The sequence below is a fragment of the Pan paniscus genome, chromosome 1, assembly GCF_029289425.2.
Source record: "Pan paniscus chromosome 1, NHGRI_mPanPan1-v2.0_pri, whole genome shotgun sequence".
NCBI lineage: Eukaryota > Metazoa > Chordata > Mammalia > Primates > Hominidae > Pan > Pan paniscus.
This window is the reverse complement of record NC_073249.2, coordinates 140,424,527-140,445,469: the sequence shown is the minus strand read 5'-3', so window position 1 is coordinate 140,445,469 and position 20,943 is coordinate 140,424,527. Positions and strand designations below refer to the sequence as shown.

Genomic DNA, 20,943 nt, shown 5'->3' with positions numbered 1-20,943 from the left:
TTAATCTAGGTGGGCACAATCTAATCAGCTGCCAGTGCAGCTAGAATATAAAGCAGGCAGAAAAATGTAAAAAGAAAGACTGGCCTAGCCTCCCAGCCTACATCTTTCTCCCGTGCTGGGTGCTTCCTGCCCTTGAACATCAGACTCAAAGTTCTTCAGTTTTGGAAATCAGACTGGCTCTCCTTGGTACTCAGCCTGCAGATGGCCTATTGTGGGACCTTGTAATCATGTGAGTTAATACTTAAAAAAATCCCCTTTATATATTCCATTAATTCTGTCCCTCTAGAGAACCCTGACTAATACATCCTCTTTTGAGAAATGTCTGTTTAGGCCCTTTGCTTATTTTTTAATCAGGTCGTTTTCTTGTTATTGAGTTGTTTGAGTTCCTTATATATTTTAGATATTCCCTCTTTATTGGATGTATGGCCTTGCAAATATTTCCTCCCGTTTCACAGGTTGCCTGTTCACTCTGTTATTTGTTTCCTTTGCTGTGCAGGAGTTTTTTTGTTTGATGTAATACCATTTGTCTATTTTTGGTTTTGTTGCCTGAGGTTTGGAGTCGAATCCAAAAAAATCATTGCCCAGAACAATATCAAAAATAAAGAAAATATAAACACTATAATCTTTAAATTATACTTTAAAAATACACCTGACATATGGCCTCAATAGATTTTCATTGCCTCCAACTAATTCTACATGGTTTCAGACTTTTAAAGAAATGCCAAAATCTTTCCCAAAAAAATTTGTTAGAGTGATTCATTAAACTAAGAAACAGAAGACAAATCAACAAAGCAGTGTTCAAGGAGACTTACAGTAAAATTTCACATAGACTGTCAAATCTAACAACCCAGGTAAGAACTAAATAAAGAGGACAAGAAAGTCATTCAATTAAAAAGCCCAAGCAATGCAAAGTTATTGTAATTGAGAAAAATCTATTTAACTCGGTTCCTGAACCCACATGCCAAAAGGAAAACATGTTAAATGGTTCTTCCTAACCTATTTTAGTTTTTCTAGAGATAAAACTTTTCCTAAATTTCAAAGAAGTTCAGAATTCTTAAGGGGGAAGGAGACTAAAAATTAGTAATGACCTGTACAATGGACAGCACAAATCAAACTCCAGAGGGCACACTGAGTTCACCTGTGATTCAGGCAGGCACAGGAATGCACTACTCCTACTGGTAGGGCATGGAAGTGGGACCCTAGACAGCACTTTAAGGATCAAGGCAACCAGTCCATGTAGAGAAAAGTCTCCCTCCTCAGACACTAATCTGAGGTTTGGAAAGCAAAATACTACCACCATCATCACACCAACTCGGGGGGGAAAGTGCAGGGTGAGGGAGAGGCGAGCAAAACTCAGGGCCTTGACAGAGAAAAAAATGGTGTGATATTATTATTATTATCATTAATTACTTTATCTGATAATGATAACAGCTACCGTTTCCTGGGTTTTTTGTTTTGTTTTGTGTTGTTTTACTGAGTGCCAGGCACTAAGTGCTTCACATCTTCACGTCTAGGTCCTCCACTAATATTTGAGTGTCCTGAGGCAAGAGGACAAATGTAGATCCAGATACCATGTGTCTAAATACGTAAACATTATAAATCAGGCCTACAAGCTGTTACAATGTGTTATCTCCGGTCTTGACAAATATAACTTCATAAGGATTTGGAAGTCCAGGTTCAAATTTAAAATTCTTGGAAACCTCTTAGTGTGATGGTGGGACATGACACCTCAGGAACAGATGGGCCATGATTCACCATCTTCCTATCTTTCTCCACTCCACAGTCCAAACCCCAACAGGCCTCATGCATATGTGTGTGGCCTCATCAGCCCATACACCACATCAATAGCTACCCTTTGTCCATCTTTCTAACCTGGAAGTATACATATCTTTGTCTTCCCTAGGAAGAACTCCAAGTCAGTTGTGGCACACACAGACCATGGAAGGAGGATGAGTCATTTGTCAGGGAATTTCATGTTGGGTATGTTATGCATGTTCTAGAAATGTGAGGCTGTGGGAGGACACACACTGGGTGTCACAACCCCTTGGTCCTGTGGACTCTACACTCCATTGGAAGAGGACAGGACACATTACATAATTTTGGGGACCCAGTACAAAATGAAAATGCAGGACCAAGGCCTTATTCAAACATCAGGAAAAAAGTGTAATTAAAGTCACTAAAATATAAAGCTTTTTTCTTTCTTCCATAGTGCATCTCAGCTTGTCACGGTGTTTGTTTGTTTGTTTGTTTTTTGTCATTTAATGTTCTAAGTAAAGAAAAATTATAATTCTAAAGTATTCATATGAATTTCACCACATGAATTTCACCACATAATGCATCTACATTATGTGGTGCCAGTTTTAAACACAAATGTAAGAACTTTTAACTTGTATATTGAATACACAATTTGTATTTTGTAGCTTGTACATGCATACTTACTTTGTTTTGTCAAAACAATGAAAATACTGCATAAAACTGGCTCAAGTGTTTTTATTTCACTTAATATGTTCACATTCTACCAACACCCTCTACCTTCAGCTGACTGATGAATAAGAAAAGACTGAAAGGAAAAGGAACTATGGGCTGCCTCATCTTTCTCCTTCCTTCTATGTCATCATTTTCAGCACAAGTAATTGGCAAATACAGGGAAGTAACACAAATAAAAAAGGATAGGTAGAATCACATGGTCTTTTATGTTTCTTAGAATGTCTTTGCCTTCTTTCTGTGTTTGAAGAAAGTTCTGGTTTGAACTAAAAGTGTGGTCTCAAGATGTCAGGGCACCTGCTTACTCAGTCCTAGAAATGGCATGCTTATCTGGCATTTTGAGTCTCACTGACTTTCCAAGCATTCTAGGTCTACCCAAATTCTTTGTGCATGAGCCATCAGGAACCTGTATGCAAATGGCACAGTAAGGAATGGCAGATACACATAATCACACCTATCTCCACTAGTTACACACGTTCTCTATTGTCCCGTCAGGCTTCCCTTATAAAACACAAGTTCAAAGATAAAATTATTAAGAATTTTAAGACAACTGAAGCAGAGGATTAAACCAAGCACAGGACTCCTTGAGTGCAGGGCCATAAGTGACTACAAAGGTCTCTCATGCCCTTGAAACTCACCCTGGGCCCACTAAGGGGAAGAAATGTCTTATCAAAAGGCTGTGTAGATGGACAACTAAGACTGAGAGCTAAATGATCTGTCTGCAACCTCACTTGGTAAGTGACTTAAGCAGTATGTAAATCACAGTTAGTCTGACTCTGGAAGCCAATCTCTTTCATCAGTTTATTACATTTCCTCTTGAAAGAAGCTTAGTTGCATGAACTGAGCCAACACTGTACAAGCCTCAGATGTTCAACAGCTTTAGTCCCTATAGCCAAGAAGCATTTTCAGGTTAATTCATTGGCAGGCTCACTCCAGAAACACAATCGCAATTATATTAATGCTATTCACAAGAGATTATTTGCTTTACGAAGAAAGAAGTGGAAAACTACTTTCCTTATAGCAGTAACAGAATACTTATTAAAACCAAGAATAATAATAACAAAATTAGAATAACAAAATACTTATTATAGCTTAGTAATAATACTAAGAACTGCTACTATTTACTAAGCACTTTCCATGTGTCAAGCACTACTCTAAGAGCTTCTGCTATATTATCTCATTTTTCTTCACAGAAACCCTAGGTCAATAACATTATTATCCATATTTACAAATCAGGAAGCTGAGGCAAAGAGTGGTTCAACAAGTTGAGTAAGGTCATACTGTGTTAGTGAGCTCTATTTGCAGGCAGGTAGAACTAAAGCAATTGACCCAGACAAGATAAACCGTAAATATTTCTAGAGTAATAGTACAAGTAACTTCAGGAATATTTTAGTTTATCTGATGAACATCTAACATTAGCCATTTTTTTCTTGCATTTTACTTTTCAGAAAGGAATTTTAAATGCTTTCATTATAGATCTAATTTTTTATTGTGTAGTCAAGGTCCCATATGCAGGAAATATTTTGTATTTAATTCAATGTCCTGTGTGCCTTCCTTATCTATATTTCCACTAACCAGGAAATAAGGGGAAATTCCTATGGATTCAGGGAAGAACTATTACAAGGGACTATTCTCAACACCGCTATTGACTTTGGAATTTTTATGACTGTGTGTCCATCAAATTTACTAACTTAAAGTATGTAGTTAAATGGCCTAGCTTGCTTGTCTGTTTTGTTTTTCTGTTTTAACACTGGATAATGTGTGTCAATCAAATTTGCTAATTTAACATAACATAGTTGTCTAGTTAGTTGGAGTTTTTTGTTTTGTTGTTCTATTTTACTGCTGAATAGATTCTTAAATCAGGAGAACTGACATCTTGCTAATCTTTGTCACTGTGGGCTAGATGGTTTGAGAACCTAGTGAGACTTTGAATCAGAATCCCAAAAGTGGCTTTAGATGCTTTAAATTCTTACTACTTTTCTATCTTTTTTTTTTTTTTTTAAATAACAGAGACAGGGATCTTGCTATGTTGCCCCAGGCTGGTCTCAAACTCCTGGCCTCAAGTGATTCTCCCACCTCAGCTTCCCAAAATGCTGTGACTACAAGTGTAAGCCACCTTACCCAGCCCGTTCTCTGTTTGAAAAGAAAAAAAAAAAAATCACCACTTGAAATGATTTAAACCATTAACCACAAAAAAGCTACTATAGAAAAAATATCTATCGTATTTTAATTTAATTCATCAACAATAAGTGACATAAACAATTCTGTGTAAAAAGTCAATATTCTTTGGAACTGTCCTTTAATCCTTTGGGAATATGTTGTAATCAACCTTCGTTTTGACTAATAGCAAAGACATAATCTGATTTTTTAAAGCTCTGATATGCAGAGAAGATAAAAAGAATGGTTGATTCTTGAAAATGTTTTTTGCTCCACTCAACCAAAGAACAAATTCTTTACTGTCAAAAAGCATTTTCTAGACTTCACCTGGAATAAGCTAGAAAAAAGGATTGGTAAATTTAAGAAACCTGTTACTAACTTTATTTCATTTTTTATTTATTTATTTCCTTTTTTTTTTTTTTTTTTTGAGACGGAGTCTCTATATCATGTGGAGAAAACGTAATTAGTGTGAGGCCCAAAGAGGAAATAAGTCACTGGTATGGAAATAGGTATTTCCAGGTGCCAGTATTTAGTCTCTGGGGTGAATTTGTTTAAAAAAAAATAGATAAAATTTATTATAGAAATGATGGGAGAGTAAAGTAAGTTTGAATGTCTATTTCTTTGCATATATGACAAACTATTCCAGAGAAAAATAGTGAATATTTCTCTGTAAAATTTCTACCAAAAGAAAATTCCAAAACTTTTCAAGATACTGTTGTATTCTGTTTTAAACACAAGATTATCTCGCAAACATTTCCTTGAAACACCTCTTGCTACAACTTAAAACCAGTACTAATTTTCCCAGTCTCAGAAAAAATAGAGAACTGTCATTCCTGGTTAATGTGTTCTATGCCTTTTAAACTTGAGTGTGTACATGAATCATTGGGAGCTAGTTAAAATGCAGATTTTGGTTCAGTAAGTTCAGGAGCCCAAGATTCTTTATGTCTAATAAGCTCCAGATGATGCTGGAGGACCTCATTTCGCATGTCAAGAATTGAGACTGCTCCACTTCTCATACCTTTGGCTATCTGCCTCTTCCCTCCAAGCTATCACCGATTCACCCTGGGTGGGTAACTGACTCAGAAGACGTATCAGAGCTCTTCTCCAAGACTTATTCAACAGGAACCAGTGAAGAAGATCAATGTCTCTGACAAAAAAACTATGTGTTGTAAGGCTCGGGGCTCCTCTCTGCCCATTTTTCCCACTGAAAGAGGGAAGCTGATATAAGAGGTGAGGCCAGTAGACCAAGAGACAGTCAGAACGCTGGCTACATTCATGTCCCCAGTTTTCCCGGTTCCCTTTGAACCTGAGCTGTAGGGGCAGCCTCACCTTTACAATGCTATTTGAGACAAGCCCAATATTTTTTACATATACCGTACATTTAACTAACTTATTTGAGTTGGTTTTCTTTCACATGCCACCATCAAAGTGCTGCCTAAGTATAATACTCATACAGTACAATTAAATTTCAGAAAATAACTTGTTTATATTAATTTCCTTTTTGAGCTAACTAAATCATTTATTGTAACCTTTGTATGCAGAACCTATTTCCTAAATTTTTGTTTCTTACCTCTTGGTCTGAGTCTAACACTGTCTAGCACCTGAGACATAGTATTTGTTGTCTCAGATTCATCTATTCATGGAGAACAATCTGTACCACATGGCAGGCACTGTGCTGGAGGCTGGGACCACGTGATCCCTGTTTTCCAGTAGTTTACAATTTAGTAGGGGATACGGATAAAGCAACAAAGTAATGTAATGTGATGTAATATAATGTCATATAAATATAGGAGTATAAAGGAGATAGTATCATGGAGAGGGTGGTACCTCCTCAAAGTCTTGATGGATAAACAAGGAAGAAGGAAATTCCAGCCAGAAAGATCCAAATAGGCAAAGGTACATAAATGAGAACTACAGTGCTTTATTTAGAGAAGTGCATATGTTTCATCCCAAAGCATGAAGAGGAGATAACAGGAGGGTCAAGGGTACAGAGGTAATAGGGAAGTAGCCAACATAAATCAAAAAGGCTTTGAAAAACATGACAGTGATCTTGGACTTCTATCCTATAGGCAATAGATAACGATTGTGAAAAGCAGCAAAAGGTGTGAATCATGTTTTTACTTAGACTGTGTTGCAGGACATATTGAGAGCAATCAAGATAGAGACAAAGAGTTCTGTAGAACAGAGTTGGCAATCTTTGAGCTAGTGAACTATTGAGCAAAGTTATAATGAGACAGAATAAAATATTCTAGGGTCAACTGTTTTTTTCTTTTTCTTTACCTGTTACAAATATCCTAACTTTCATACATTTTCTTTTACACGTAGGTAATTTGGGAATTGTTACATTATCATTTTAAGTATTTCTCTATGAACCTTATACTATTGCATCATTTAAAAATCTATACTGGGTCTCTCTCTTACTAAAAGTGAGTTTAATTCACAAACGTTTATTATTTATTTCTTGCATTTATCTCTTCCATTTTCTGTATTTCCTTTTTGTTTCTTCTGTTTCCCTCCTTTCCTAACATCTATTGGATAGACTGAGTTTTACTCTGCTGGTTTGAAAATTACACATGATTTTAGTCTTCTGGTATTTTTCTCAACTTCTGTTCTTATCTTTAGTATTCACTGATTTATTTCCTACAGTAATAGAATTCTAAAGCTTGTCAGTAGCTATATTTTCCTTATCCCCTTCACTTTCAACAGAAATGCCTTAGTAAGCTCTTTGGTCTCTCTGGACTACAACACCAACCTGACTCATGTTGTTGTTTTCTAAGTTTAAACATTGATAGACTTTTGTTGTCATTAATTACTTGTTTAGACAAAAAATTTTACTAAATTATTCACTGATATTTATTTCCTATATCTTATTTGCTTCTAACCGGATAATTTCCTCCAACAGTGCTCTTAACATGTGTGTTAGGTGGTCTGAGTCTTAGTATCCACTTCATGCAAATATGTAAGTGATAATTAAAAACACTGTTTACATTAAACACTTTGAAAATATATTCTACCACTTCTTGCACCTAGTGCTGCTATTCAGAAGTCTGAGCTGGATGTGTAGTTGGTCATCGTCAGCATACAGAGGATAACTGAAGCCACGTGTGGGAGGGAAGATCACCAACTGGGACACAGATAGGGGAAGAGAAGGGAGCCAAGAATGAACTCTGAGAAAAGCCAACATTTAAGGAGTGGATACGAGAAAAGGCATTGTGAGCTAGACTGAAAAGGAATGGCCAGAGTTTTGCAAATGTAATCAGAAATGCATCATGAAAACCAACAAAGGGAGCAGTTTCAACAAATAGGGATGATCAGCAACAACCTAAAATATTACAGAGAGATCTAGCAATACAAGTATTTCAAATTGTTCTTCAGATGTAACAATATATCCAAGTTACTGCATTTTCTTTAACCTTCTAAGAAAGGTTTGTATCATTTTTCTATGTTGGTGGGTGGTGAGGGCCAGGGAGAGGAGTAGGAAACCAGTAGAAAAGAGGACATAAAAAAGAGAGGAGACAAATAGAACATCAGGGTATTTAGAGAGAATGGAAGATAAAGAGCACAAGTGCACAGACATTACCCTTTACAAACGTAATGAGCAGTGTTCCCTGCTGATTAAAGAAATAGTCATGAAGGCAAGCATTTGATGGAGTTCATGTCTAGGAGCTTCTATGTTCTTTGTGAAGTAGGAATCAAGGCCTTTTGCTGATAGATAAGGAGTGCAGTGAGTCAGCAGCGCCAGTAGTATTGCAACTATTAATGATACCAGTAAATAGTACCAGTAGTACTGGTCTACTTGTTATGAGGTATCTCTTTGTATCTGGAATTGGGGGGTTCTTGGTCTTACTGACTTCAAGAATGAAGGCCCGGACCCTAGCAGTAAGTGTTAACAGTTCTTAAAGATGGCATGTCCAGAGTTTCTTCCCACTGTGATCTCGCTGACTTTAGGAGTGAACCTGCAGACCTTCACAGTGAGTGTTACAGCTCTTACAGGCAACGCATCTGCAGTTGCTCGTCCCTCCCGGCGGGTTCCTCGCTGGCCACAAGAGTGAAGCTACAAACTTTCGTGGTGAGTGTTACAGCTCATAAAAGCTGTGCAAACCCCAAGAGTGAGCACCAGCAAAATTCAGCACAAAGAGGAAAAGAACAACACTTACACACCACAAAAAGAAACCCCAACGTGTTGCAGCTGCTGGCTCCGGCAGCCTGCTTTTATTCCCTTATTTGACCCCACCCACATCCTACTGATTGGTCCATTTTACAGAGAGCTGATTGGTCCATTTTACAGAGAGCTGATTGGTCTGTTTTGACAGGGTGCTGATTGGTGTGTTTACAAACCTTGAGCTATACACAGGGTGCTGATTGGTGCATTTACAATCCTCCAGCTAGACATAAATGTTCTCCAAGAGCCCACCCAACTCAGGAACCCAGCTGGCTTCCCTAGGGGATCCCGGCGCTGGGGCCATGGGTGGAGCTGCTTGCCTGTCCTGTGCTGCGCCTGCACAGGTTAGCCCTTGGGCGGTTGATGGGACCGGGGGCTGTGGAGCAGGGGGCAGTGCCTGTCAGGGAGGCTCAGGCTGCGTGAGAGCCCACAGGGTTGGGGGCTCGGGCATCGCGAGCTGCAGGTCCCCAGCGATGCCCCATGGGGAGGTGGCCCAGGCCCGGTGAGAATTCAAGTGCGGGGCAGATGGGCAGGCAGTGCTGGGCGACCTGGCGCACCCTCAGCAGCTGCTGGCCCAGGTGCTAAGCCCCTCACTGCCCGGGCCTGTGGCGCTGGCCCGCCGCTCCAAGTGCGGCCCACCGAGCCGACACCACCCAGAACTGGTGCTGGCCTGCAAATGCCAGGTGCATCCCTGGTTCCCGGGTGCATCCCCGGTTCCCGTGCCTCTCCCTCCACACCTCCCCGCAAGCCGAGGGAGCTCCTGTCCTCAACCAGCCCAGAGAGGGACTCCCACAGTGCAGCTGCCGGCTGAAGGGCTCAAGTGTAGCCAGAGCGGACGCCGAGGCTGAGGAGGCATTGAGAGCAAAGGAGGGCTGCTAACACGTTGTCACCTCTCATCTTCTAATTAGACCAAAGAACAAAAACATTTGCCTGGAGTAAATAATTAGATTTCCCCCATTGATTCCCCATAATCAAAAACCAAAATAAACCTAAGAGAAAGTGTTGCTTCTATGTCCTTGAAAAGTTGTGAAAAGGAACCATAGTGCTTTAATTGCATGTTTAAGAATCATGCAATCATGGAAGTTGTTTGATGAGTCTCTGGTTCTTTGGGGACAATTGTGGTTCCAACCTAGATTTTTGTAATTCTAAACTCTATAATTAAGGCAAAGACTCAGTTAACAGAATTTTACAGTTAAAGAATGACCAGGGAGCAAAATTTTGGTCCCTGTATAGTTTCCTAGGGTGGCTATAACAAAATGCCACAAACATGGCAGAATTTTATTGTGTCATAGTTGTGGAAAATAGGAGTCCAAGATTAAGGTGTTGGCAGGTTGATTCCTTCCGAGTTTTTGAGGGCTGTGAGACAGAATTCGTTCCATTCCTTTTCCCCCCGAGCTTTTGGTAGTTTGCTGCAATCTTTGGCATTCTTTGGTTTCTAGACACATCACCTGATCCCTTGCCTTCATGTGTATGTGGTGTTGTCTCTATTTGAGGGTCTATGTCTAAATTTCACCATTTTATAAGTACACTAGTTATACTGAAATAGGAGCTTCACCAGTATAATCTCTTAATTAATTAACATCTTTTATGGCCTTATTTTCAAATAAAGTTATATTCTGAAGTACTAGGGGTCCAGACTTCAACATATGAATTTTTGGGGTAACAAGATTCAACCCGTAATAGCCCTCTTCCAAACTTCCAAAAACCCTTTCCAAACAGTCCGTTTCAAAGCTTTTGGGGTCGTGAAAGTGACCTAGGGTATTTCAAACTCTCAGTCTATGATTATTACCTTTGTTTTAGTTTTTATTTTTTCCCAGTTTTTCTGCTTATGAGAAGAAAAGCAAAGGTGAAAAGGAGGAAGCCATGTATGTGAACAACCTAGGAGAAAGGTACTGGCAGCCTAAAGAAACAGATGTGAGTGGAATTCTGTTCAATATAAGAAGTCTGACTGCCATTTAAAAATTCAGGATTTTAAAAAATAAGTTTGTTTAAACAACAGGGTCAAAAATACCAGCTAATCAATAATTGAAAAGAGTTAAGATTTAGTGAATGCCAAATCACTAAATGCACAAACTATGCACAAACTATGCATCTGACAAATGCACAAACTATGCATCTGACAAAGGTCAAATATCCACAATGTATAAGAAACTTAATTCAACAAGCCAAAAACAACCCCATTAAAAAGCGAGCAATCACGCCTGGAATCCCAGCACTTTGGGAGGACGAGGCAGGTGGATCACGAAGTCAGGAGTTCGAGACCAGCCTGACCAACATGGTGAAACCTCTCTCTACTAAAAATACAAAAATTAGCAGGGTGTGGTGATGCGCACCTGTAATGCCAGCTACTCAGGAGGCTGAGGCAGGAGAATCGCTTGAACCTGGGAGGTGGAGTTTGCAGTGAGCCGATATCATGCCACCACACTCCAGCCTGGAGTCAACAGAGTGAGACTCCGTCTCAAAAAAAAAGTGGGCAAAAGACATGAACAGATGCTTCTCAAAAGAAGACATATAAGCGGCCAACAAACATATGAAAAAAATGCTCAGCATCACCAGTAGTCAGAAAACTGCAAATCAAAACCGTAATGAGATACCATCTCACACCAGTCAAAAGTCAAAAAACAATAGATGTTGGCAAGGCTGCAGAGAAAAGGGAACACATATATTGTCAGTAAAACGTAAATTTGTTCAGCCACTGCAGAAAGCAATTTGGAGATTCCTCAAGGAAGTAAAAATAGCATTCAATCCAGCAACCCCATTAGTGGGTATATAGCAAAAGGAAAGAAATGATTCTACCAAAAGGACACATGCACTCATGAGTTCATCACCATGCTATTTACAATAGCGAAGACATGGAATCAACCTAGGTGACCGTCAATGGTAGATCAAATAAAGAAAATGTGGAATATATACACCATGGAATACAATGAAGCCATAAAAAGGTACAAAATCATGCCTTTTGCAGAAATATGGATGAGTCTGGAGGCCATAACCTTAAGCAAATTAATGCAGGAACAGAAAACCAAACACTATATGTTCTCACAGTTAAGTGTGAGCTAAACATTGAGCACACGTGGATATAAACATGGGAAAAATAGACACTAGGGAGGAAGAGAGGGGTGCATGAGTTAAAAAATACCTATTGTGTACTATGCCCACTACCTGGGTGATGGGATCATTCGTACCCCAAAACTCAGCATCATGCAATATACCCATGTAGCAAACATGCACATGTACCCGTGAATCTAAAATAAGTCAAAATTATTTTTTAAAAATTAGTGAATGTAATCCTGATAAAATTAATAGAATTTTAGAGTTGAAAAGAATCTTAGGAATTATCTATTTTAATATCTTAATTTGCCATATCATATTATAGAAGGTCAGAGAGGTGGCAAAGTTAGACCCAGAAACCATTTCTCCAGATTTCTAATACAGTGGTTCTTCTTCTGTCTCTTATGACACCCAGTGTGTTCTACATGACAATAAATCAATCAGTAAATACCTGCTAAAAATCCTTAATTATGAAAGAAGGCAAAATATAAGGCATGACTGACACTTCAAAGAAGCTTACAATTTTGTTAGAGAAATAAGACAACTACACTATATAAAGATGATAGTAGGTAATTTTAGGTTATTGTCTTTCTGGCTGAGAACTGCCTCCTGCATCCAGATCTCCAGGACTTTAGAACTTTTTTCCCATATGACCCCCATATTCTGGCCACAGGTGATTGGTTTAGAGATTGGCATGTGACCCATGATGGGCCAATTATAGTATCTCATCCCCCTCCCACTCTGGTAATTGACCAAGGGATGGGTATCTAATCCAAGCCAGGCCAAAGTATTTGCCTAAGAAACTGAATGAATCCATTCCTTTCCGGTGAGAGAAGCTTTAAAACATAAAACTCAGTTTCTGTTCTTGGCTCTGTTTCTTGTCATACGGACAAAGGTCAGCCTTCATAATAGAGAATGGAAGTGACTAAAGGAAGTAGAAACAAAGGAGAGAGAGAGAATGTGTAAGTTCCTGGTTTCGACCGCTCTTGAAATTAGCTGTACCTTGACCTTCCCACACTTTCAGTCTTTATTGGGATCTAATAAGTATTTACCACATGTTAAGCGCTAATCTAAGCATTTCACAGTAAGAACCCATTTAATCCTCACAACAATCCTGTGAGGTAAGAATCATTACTACTCTGATTTTACAGAAACTAAAAAACAGATTTAGTAATTTGCTTAAGATCGCACTACTGGTAAAAGTAATCAAGCCTGGATTCAAATTCAGGCAGTGTGTACCAGAACCTGCTCTTTCAACCAGAATGTCATATATATTTCTGTTATACGTTGCATTGCACTAAGTTGCAGTCATTTATCTCCATGTCTGTCTTCCATGCTAATCTGTGACCTCACTAAAGTCAAGGGCTATATTTAACTTCTTTTGGTATCTTTAAGGCCTACTACAGCACCTGGTTAATAGTCAGTAGGGCACTCAGCAAATGCTTGTTGGACTATTGGTAACCCGAGAAAACTGAGGTTACCAGTACCTGACACCAACATACCTAATAAAGCTACCTAATAAAGGCAATAACACTGTGGTAAGTGTTTAACTCATTAACTTAAACGTGAGATAATAAAAAATGTTAAACCTTCATCCTCTTAAGTTTCTAAATTTTTCCTTATGGCAAAATATATATAAAATAAAATTTACCTTTTTAACCACTTTTAAGTACACAATTCAGTGGCACTAAATACATTCACACTTTTGTGCAACCATCACCCCCATCCATCTCTAGAACATTTTCATCTTCCCAAACTGAAACTCTACCCATTAAAAATAACTTCCCATTCTCACCTCTCCCCAGTTCCTGGCAACCACCATTCTACTTTCTGTCTCTATGAATCTGACTCCTATGGGTACCTCATAAAAATTGACCCATACAATATTTGTGTCCTTTTGTGGCTGGCTTGTTCCACATAGTATAATGTCTTCAAGGTTCATCCACGTTGTAGCATGTGTCAAAATTTCCTTCCTTCCTCTTTAAGGCTGAATAATATTCAATTGCACATATATATCACTTTTCTTATTCATTCATCCATCAATGAACACTTTGGTTGTTAACTGTAAATAATGCTGCTATGAACATGGGTGTACAAATATATGTTCAAGTTCCTATTTTCAATTCTTTTGGGTACATACCTAGAAGTGAAATCGCTGAATTATGTGGTAATTCTGTGTTTAAATTTTTGAAGAATCACCGTACTATTTTTCAAGATTGCTGCATCATTTTACATTCCCACCAGCAATGCAGGAGTGTCCCAATTTCTCCACATCCTTGCCAACACTTGTTATTTTATGTTTTTTGTTTTGTTCGTTTGATGATAATAGCTTCCTAGCAAGTGTGAAGCAGTGTCTCATTGTGAAGTTTCTAACATTTTTGACCAGTGTTTATCTTTCTGGCAACTCTGCATATTCTAAATTTCATACTACTCTTGAATCCTACACTGAAAGAAAACTTCTTTGAAATCATAGAAATGAGAACACTTCCCAAAGGATAGTATTCATTCGATTTTATGCATACTGGTATGGAGGTGCTGAAATACTCTACATTTTGTGCTTAGTATCACAAAATTCACACTTTTTTCCTAGTTAACCCTATGTTAGTCTTTGTCCTGTCTTTAATTGAGCAGTTCATTTAGACCCAATTGACCTTTATTCTGTTTATATCAGCTTTCCAATTTTTCAGTCATTCAAACTTTTTATCCAGTTCTTCAGGTAAGAGTCATCAACAAGTGAATGAAGAAGCACGTTATTTATTAACTGCATTTTCTAAAATCTAGAGGCACATTTTAAAACACTGTATGCTCTTTATATTATATATTAATTATTTATTTAAACTTGTATATTTATATTATTTTATATTACTTTATGAAGTATATTATTTATGAAGTATATTATTACCTTATGAAGTTTTCTCCCTTAAAAACATATTGTCTTAAATAACCATCAAAAGAATTTACTTACAAAAAAAACAGAGCAAACTTTTTATTGACTTGTGTGGCAGGTACTTTGTCTAAAAGAAAATTAAAATTGATTTGCTCTGTGACAATCTTCTGAATAAAATATCTCAAAGTTTACAGAAACATTAAATTTCTATCTAGAGGGAAAACCCATTACATAAACACTGTATTTCACTAAATAAGGAGCTCAATAATAACTTTCAACCTGCTTACTTTGAAGCACACATATGTAGAAAGAAGAAAAACAAGCAGCCCAAGCAATAATTAGTTGGGCAAGTATTTCACTGAAAGAGGGACCTTTCCTTCCAACCATCCCTCCCCCAGGTGTCAAGAGAATTGTCTGAGCAGGTTTTACAAGAATAATTCAAAAGCTGAAATAAGATATGAATGGCACAGCTGACTCTGTACCAAGAATGAAGGCCATGCCTGGTAGAGAAATGCAAAGATGTGAATGCCTAGTAAAGAAAGTAGATCAAACGAAGGATTATGTGGGTGGCAGTGCTGCCACCATAAGCCTATTTGACCATAGCAGAGAAATGATTTATGATAATGCATTTACATCCAAGTCAAACAAATAAAGGCATAGTCTGGTCATTATAGTCAATATGGTGAACATCAGTGCTTCTCAAAATTTAATGTGCATATGAATCATCTGAGAATCTGTTAAAATGCAGATTCTGATTCAGTAGGTCTGGGATAATGCCTGAAACTCTGCATCTCTGACAAGCTCCCGCTGATGACAATGCAGCAATGCAGCTGGTCCATAGACCACACTTTTTTTTTTTTTTTTTTTTTGAGACAAAGTCTTGCTCTGTCTCCCAGGCTGAAGTGCAGTGGTGCAATATCTTGGCTCACTGCAACCTCTTTCTCCCAGGCTCAAGCTATTCTCTTGCCTTAGCCTCCCAAGTAGCTGGGATTACAGGCATGCGCCAACCACACTAGGCTAATTTCTGTAATTTTAGTAGAAATGGGGTTTCACCATGTTGACCAGGCTGGTCTCGAACTCCTGACTTCAAGTGATCCACCCACCTCAGCCTCCCAAAGTGCTGGGATTACAGGTGTGAGCCACTGTGCCCAGACCATAGACCACACTTTTAATAGCATGACGTACAGAATCAGAAGATATAGCAAAACAGTGGAAATTGAAATTTTCTGAGGCTCTTGGTGGCGTGTGCCTGTAATCCCAGCTACTCAGGAGGCTGAGGCAGGAGAATCGCTTGAACCCGGGAGGCGGAGGTTGCAGTGAGCAGAGATCATGCCACTGCACTCCAGTCCTCCAGCCTGGGCGACAGAACAAGACTCCGTCTCAAAAAAAAAAAAAATTTTTTTGCTATTCTGATAAAAGAGCAGACATTGTTGGGGCCACCACAATCCTCTGTAGCTGCTGTAGCCATCTTATGGTGAGTAAAAAGCCACCAATCCAAGGTTGGTGAAGAAGAAATATAGAAAGAACCTGTGCCCTTATTGCCATCATTAAGCTACTATACCAGCCCTAGGCTGCCTTATAAAGAAAATAAATCCATATTTGGTTCAGCCACTATTTATCAGGTGTTACAACTGGAAACACTCCTAATAAATAGATATAGGCTATAAGTACCAATGTGTCAAGTGTGGACAAACAAGCTAGCAGGACAGGGAGAGAGAGGAGGAGTAAAAGACCTGGGTAATCTGTCCGGGCGCGGTGGCTCATGCCTGTAATCTCAGCACTTTGGGAGGCCAAGGCAGGCGGATCATGAGGTCAAGATACCAAGACCATCCTGGCCAACATGGTGAAACTCCCGTCTCTACTAAAAATACAAAAATTATTCAGGTGTGGTGGCACATGCCTGTAGTCCCAGCTACTCATGAGGCTGAGGCAGGGGAATCGCTTGAACCCAGGAGGCGGAGGTTGCAGTGAGCTGAGATCGTGCCACTGCACTCCAGCCTGGGTAACAGAGCGAGACTCCGTCTCAAAAAAAAAAAAAAGACCTGGGTAATCCAAACTGAGATAAGCTTCTGTGAATAAGCAAGAGTCCACTGTGGACTAGAAACCCCCAGTTTTTTATAGACTTCATTTTTTTGAAGCAATTTTAGGTTCACAGCAAAATTCAGAAAAAGGTACAGAGATTTCCCATATATCCCAGTTTCCTACACATGCATAGCCTTCCCCGTTATCAACATCCCTACCAAATATAGTGATATATTTGTTATAATTGATAAACCTACATTGACACTACATATAGTTTACATTAGGGTTCACTCTTGGTGTTGTACATTCTATGTGTTTTGACAAATGTATAATGACTTGTCCACCATTATAGTATCATACAAAGTAAAAATTTGCGCTTTGACTTTTTATCCTCACCCTCCCCTACTCAATCTCTAGCAATCACTCACCTTTTTACTATCTCCAAAGTTTTGTCTTTTCCAGAATGCCAGAATGTCAAATAGTTGGAATTCTACAGTTTGCAGCCTTTTTCAAATTGGCTTCTTTCATTTAGTAATATTTATTTAAGATTCCTCCATGTCTTTTCATGGCTTGGTAACATTTCTTTTTAGTGGTAAATAATATTTCATTGTCTGGATGTACCACAGTTTAATTATCCACTCATCTACTGAAGGATATCTTGACTGCTTCCAAGTTTTGGCAATTATGAATAAAGCTGCTATAATCATCCATGTGCAGGTTTTTGTGTAGACATGTCTTCAACTCTTTTGAATAGATACCAAGGAATATAATTGCTGAATCATATAGTAAGAGTATGTTTAGCTTTGTAAGAAACTGTCTCCCAAAATGGCTATGCCATTTTGTATTCCTGCCAGTGAGAGTTCTTGTTGCTCCAGTATTGCTATCATTTGATCTTGTCAGTATTCTGGATTTTGGCCAAATAGGTGTGCAGTGGTATTTCATTGTGGTTTTAATTTGCATTTCCCTGAAGACCTGTGATGTGGAGCATCTTTTCATATACTTATTTTCCGTCTGCATATCTTCTTTGGTGAGTTGTCTGTTAAGGTCCTTAGCCCATTTTTTAATTAGGTTGGTTTTCTTATTGTTGAATTTCAGAATCCTTCATACATTTTGAATAACTGTCCCTTCTCAGATGTGTCTTTTGCAAATATTTTCTCCCAATCTCTGGCTTATCTTCTTATTCACTAGACATTGTCTTTTGCAGAGCAGAAGTTTTAAATGCTGATGAAATCCAGCCTATCAATGATTTATTTCATGAATTGTGCCTTTGTACTGTATTTAATAAGTCATCACCATATACAGGTCATTTAAGTTTTCTCCTATGTTATCTTCAAGGAGTTTTATAGTTTTGCATTTCACATTTAGGTCTATGATCCATTTTGGGTTAACTTTTTTGTGAAGGGTGTCAGGTTTGCGACTAAATTCTCTTTTGTTTTGCATGTGGGTGTCCAGTTGTTCTAGCACCAAACTATCTTTACTTAATTGTATTTCCTTTGCTCCCTTGTCGTCAGTTATGATCAGTTAAGCATATTTGTTGGTCTATTTCTGGGCTATCTATTCTGTGTCCTTGATCTATTTACCTATTCTTTTGCCAGTATCACACTGTCTGAATTACTATAGCTTTGTAGTAAGTCCTGAAGTCAGGTAGTGTCAATAATCCAATTTTGTTCTTCTCCTTCAATATTATATTGACTATTCAGGGTATTGGCTTTCCGTATAAACATTAAAACGAGTTTGTTGATATCCACAGAATAACTTGCTTGGATTTAGATTGGGGTTGCATTGAATCTATACATCAAGTTGGGAAGAACTGACATCTTGACAATATTGAATCTTCTTATCCATGAACATGAAATATCTTCCCATTATAGTTCTTCTTCGATTTCTTTCATCAGAGTTTTGTAGCTTTCCACATATAGATCATATAAATATTTTGGTAGACTATATCTATTTCTTTTTTTCAGTTCTAATGTAAATGATATTGTGTTTTTAATTTCAAATTCCTTTTGGTCATTGCTGGTGTATAGGAAAGTGATTAACCTTTGTATATTAACTTTGGATCCTGCAACTTTACTATAATTATTTATTAGTTCCCGGAATTTTTTGTCAACTTTTTCAAATTTTCTACATAGACACTCAAGTCATCTGTGAACAATGGCAATTTTATTTCTTCCTTCCCAATATGTATATCTTTTATTTCTCCCTCCCGCACCCTCCCCCCACCCACTTTTTTTCTTATTGCATTAACTAGAATTACCAGTATGTTGTTGAGGAGTGGTGAGAGGGACACTTTTGCCTTGTTTCTGATTTTGGAGGAAAAACTCTGATTTCTCGCTATTAAGGAAAATGTTAGCTGTGGGTTTTTTTGTAGATATTCTTTGTCAAGTTCAGGAAATGCTCCTCTATCCCTGGTTTACTGAGAATTTTTATCATGAATGGGTGTTTGGTTTGTCAAATGCTTTTTTTGCATCTATTGATATGATCATGTGATTCTCCCATTTTATCCTATTGATGTGATGATTAGATTAATTCATTTTCCAGTGTTGAATCAACCTTGTATAAAGGGATAAAAACCTAGGGTAAATCCTATTTGGTCATGGTGTGTAATTCTTTTTATACATTTTTTGATCCACTTTACTAATATTTTGTTGAGGACTTTTGCATGAGAGATATTGGTCTGTAATTGTCTTTTTCTTATAATGTCTTTGTCTGGTGTTGGTTTTAGAATAACATTTGCCTCATAGAATGAGTTGGACCCCTCTGCTTCTATCCTCTGAAAGAGATTGTCAAGAATTGGTTTAATTTCTTTCTTAAATGTTGGGTATAAATCACCAGTGAACCCATCTGGACTTGTTGCTTTCTGTAGGAAGTTATTAATTATTGATTCAATTTCCTTAACAGATACAGGCCTATTCCAATGGTCCATTTGTGCCTGTGTGAGTCTTGGCTGATTGTGACTTTCAAGGAATTGGTCCATTTCATCTAGTTATCAAATTGTGGGCATAAAGCTGTTCATAGTATTTCCTTATTATCCTTCTAATGTCCATGGGATCTGTAGTAATATCCTTTATTTAATTTCTGATGTTAGCAATTTATGTCCTCTCTCTTTTTTCTTAGCCTGGCTACAGACTTATCAGTTTTATTGTTCTTTTCAAAGAACCAGATTTTGGTTTCATTGATTTTCTCTATTAATGTCCTGTTTAAAATGTTATTTTTGTGTTCTACTTATTTCTTTTATTCTGCACAGTTTAGATTAAATTTTCCCTTTTTTTCTAGTTTCCTAAGTTTTTTCTATCCTTTTACTTTTAAACTTACGTGTCTTTATATTTAAAGGGAGTTTCTTGTAAACAATATCTAGATGGATCTTGTTTTTTGATTCACTCTGACAATCTCTGTCTTTTAATTGGTACATTTAGACCATTGATGTTCAAAGTGATTACTGATGTAGTTGGATTACTGTCTACCATATTTGTTACTACTTTTCTATTTGTTTTCCTTGCTATTTTTCTATTTGTTTTCTTTTGTTGCTATTTTTGTCTTCCTCTCTTTTCCTGCCTTTCGTGGTTTTAACTGAGGATTTTATATGATCTATTTTCTCTTCTTTCTTAGCATTATACATTATGATTCTTTTATTTTTTTAGTGGTTGCTCTAGAATTTGTAATATACACTTACAACTAACCCAACTCCATTTTCAAATAACACTACATCACTTCACAGGTAGTGTGAGTACCTTATAATACAAAATAATTATAATTCCTCTGCCCCATTTTTTGTATCATTGCTGTCATTCATTTCATTAAAATATAAGCACATATAAGCACATATATATGATATGTAAAAAGATATATGTTATATCTACATATGTAGATAGATATAGCATACATCTATCTATATAAATGATATATAATATATACCCATAAGCATACATAATCTAATCTATTGTTACTATTACTTTTGAACAACTGAAAATAAGATAAATAAAAGTTTTTATCTTCACTTATTCCTCCTTTAGTGCTCTTCTTTTCTTTATAAAGATCTGAGTTTCTGACCTATATTATTTCCTCTTCTCTAAAGAACTTTTTAAAACATTTTTTGCAAGGCAGGACTGCTGGCAATAAATTTCCTTAATTTTTGTTTGAGAAACTCTTGATTACTCCCTCATTTTTGAAGAATAATTTC

At 37.5% G+C, this 20,943-nt stretch overlaps 1 protein-coding gene across 2 annotated transcripts in view; it reads left to right on the top strand.

Moving 5' to 3' along the window:
- CLCA4 (chloride channel accessory 4) overlaps window positions 1–20,943 on the top strand; it is a 66,802-nt gene that overhangs the window by 1,111 nt on the left and 44,748 nt on the right. The window contains exon 1 of one of the 2 annotated variants that reach the window (XM_055116521.2): window positions 9,069–9,147. The exons of the other annotated variant lie outside the window; for it this stretch is intronic. The gene's annotated coding sequence lies outside the window, so the exon portion shown is untranslated. Of the gene's footprint in view, window positions 1–9,068; window positions 9,148–20,943 lie in introns of those variants that run through there. 2 annotated transcript variants of the gene reach the window in all.